Source organism: Penaeus vannamei, chromosome 38, assembly GCF_042767895.1.
Source record: "Penaeus vannamei isolate JL-2024 chromosome 38, ASM4276789v1, whole genome shotgun sequence".
NCBI lineage: Eukaryota > Metazoa > Arthropoda > Malacostraca > Decapoda > Penaeidae > Penaeus > Penaeus vannamei.
Genome location: NC_091586.1, coordinates 18,006,115 through 18,008,995, shown reverse-complemented (window position 1 = coordinate 18,008,995; position 2,881 = coordinate 18,006,115).

Sequence of the window (2,881 nt, the reverse complement as noted above, 5' to 3'; positions counted from 1 at the left end):
AAGAGGTGGTGAAGTTAACACCATCAGTTAAATATCTTCAAGTGAACCATGTAAGATCCGTTAGTAGAATTTAGATTTATTTAGTAGAATTAGGATAAAAACTCTTGATTAGAAGAAAAGGACTAAGAACATACCTGAACATGTGGTAAATATGGTTGAGGTTTATTTCGATTGTGTAAAATGTTATCCAATGTAAAGAGACTTTTGGTTTCTACAGATTTAAAGGAAATGAAGAAGAGAATCAGCGTTTCGGATACGGATATGAGTGCCAAAGTGGGCGTAGAAGGGGCGTGGCCAGTGCTGTTCAGGGTGATGGGCATCCTGGGCTTCATCGTGGCCAAACGCCGTCCTTCTGGCCACTACGAGACCTGTTGGCCGAGGCTGATCCCCATGGTGGCCATCATGACCTCCGTGTCCTGCTATCTCTTCATTTTCCCGCATTCCCTCAACACCAGGAACTATGACTCCTTTATCCACGTGTCCGTAGCGGCCACCAGCATCGGGCTCGCTTTCAACGCCTTCGCAGTGGCTGTGCTCAAGAGACGAGCGACCTGCAGCCTCTTCCAAGCGCTGGACGGGACGCAGAGACCACCGAAGGCTTGGGTGTCCATCGTGTCTTCTGTCCTCTTCGCAGCCTACGTCGTCTTCTGCGGCTTCAAGAATTATCTCACCATGCACTTGTTCACCGACTCCATACCATACTTAATAACGACCCTCCTCTCCCCCATAGTATTTTCCCTCCTTGATTTCTACCTCATCGCCCTTATCGACGTTATACATAAGGCTCATAAAGGGAAGGTGGAGCAAGGGCATCGGAGGCTGCGTCGACCTTCCGGGAGCTTTCCTCCGCCGTCAGGGAACTTGTTTGAGGTCAGCTGTGCGTTCCGTTGTATTTCGTTATTTATTATTGCCTAGTTTTAATATTATATTTTGGAGATGTTCACTCGTTGCTTGCTTAATTATAATTTATTTTTCACTTTTCCGTTAGCCATATGTTTTATTGACCGTTTGTCTTCTATTTATTTGATGTCTGTTAAGTTATATCTATTTTATTGTACGTCATCTTACTCCGAATATTTACCTCTTTATCTATATATATATTTTTTGTCTATCCCTTGATTCTCATGACTTTTACTGTCCTCGTATCTTTTGATGATTTAACAGTAAATTTATCAGCCTCATTTTAATCCATGCACACTGCTGTGTATCTTCATGATTTTTATATTGATTTCCATATAGATGTTTATTGGGTTTAACATCAACAAGACTGAAGTAATTGAAAATACAGCATAAGGTTTTTATCTTTTTTTATTTTAGTGAATATTTTCAGGTTAACCCGCCAGCAGACCTCACGAGAGTGCCATCTGTCATGGAGCATTATGAAGCACTGTCTGGATTGGTCAGTCTGTACAATGAGGCAAGTGACGCAATCATCATCGTCGTCATCATTATGATAATCTTCATTATCGCCACCACCATTATCACTATGAAAGCCCTATCATCACCGACACCATCATCATAACCACCACCATTATCCTCATCATCACCACCAACTACTGCGGTCGTCACCACACCGACCACCATCATCACCACGACCATCATCTTAATCTCCATGTTCATCATATCCAGTTCCACCTCCTTATCATCATAATCAATCATCATCATCATTATCATCATCACATCATGGTATTGTTACTGGTGATGGTGCTGTTATTAACTAGCATTTCATTTCATCATATGGTTTTATAACGGAACTTTGGGTATTATTCCCACTATTTTTCCTTCATATTGTTTGTTTCGTTGGTTTGTCGCAGCATAACATTATCTTGTTTAAATTTTTCTTAAGGCTTTTATTTTTATCAAATGTATTAACTGGCTATAATGCTATGTGCTACGAGCTTCCATCTTTTCATTTTCATTTATCATTCCCTTTTGCATGAAGTTTTACCCAAATACTAACAAGAAACATTTCACATCCTGTTTCCACACTTCGTTCGCCACAGTCTGTACATATCATAAACGAAACATCCACTCCACGAACTCAGGTTTTCTCCACGTGGATTCTGCTGCGATGCGTCACCTTCCTGCTGAAACTCGCCACTTGCTCGTACTTCCTGGTCGCGATCGCCAAGGAGCGCGCGGCCTTTGCGATCATCCTCTCTCACTTTGCCGAAGAAGTTGGTCGCTTCGGTCTGCTGTGTCGTCGCGCGGACTCACTCGCAAATGCGGTGGGTTCGGCCGAAGTCATGGCACTGCATTGATTTGTTTAGGATAAGGATTGTTATTATGTGTGTGGAGAGCACACGTGTCCACACTTCATTTCATTTCCATATTCATGAAATGTGGAATGATGAAACGCATTTACAGTCAGCCTGACATTATCACGTCTTCCACAGAGCAAGGCTTTAGAGGACTCCCTTTTCGCCCTCCTCCAGCGGCCCGACACAACCCCTGAAGACCGCATTCAACTGCTCAGCTTCTTAGCTCATCTCAAGAGCCGCCCCGCCCACATCGCGGTCGGCAGTGTGGGCGTGCTCGGCTCGAGCCTCTTGGTTTCCCTGATCAATGTAGCTTTGACCTACGCCGCCATTTTGTTTCAGTATCAGCCAAGTTCGGACCTGTGAATGTCAGGAATTTGGACGTCCTCGGGTATTTGGCCAAAATTGGATCTTATGAATTCCATTCTGTTTTGCTATAAAAACCCACTGTAGATCCTTAGAATCTGCAAAATCAGAATTGCTTAAAGTATTGATATTTCGAAAATCTAAATCACTAGTCCTGATGCTTGCTTGTTATCTATAACCCTCTAGATATTATGTTACGACATAATAAACAGGGTTGCATTTTGCCGCAGGGTCGCAGGTAGCATTTATCTGCACCT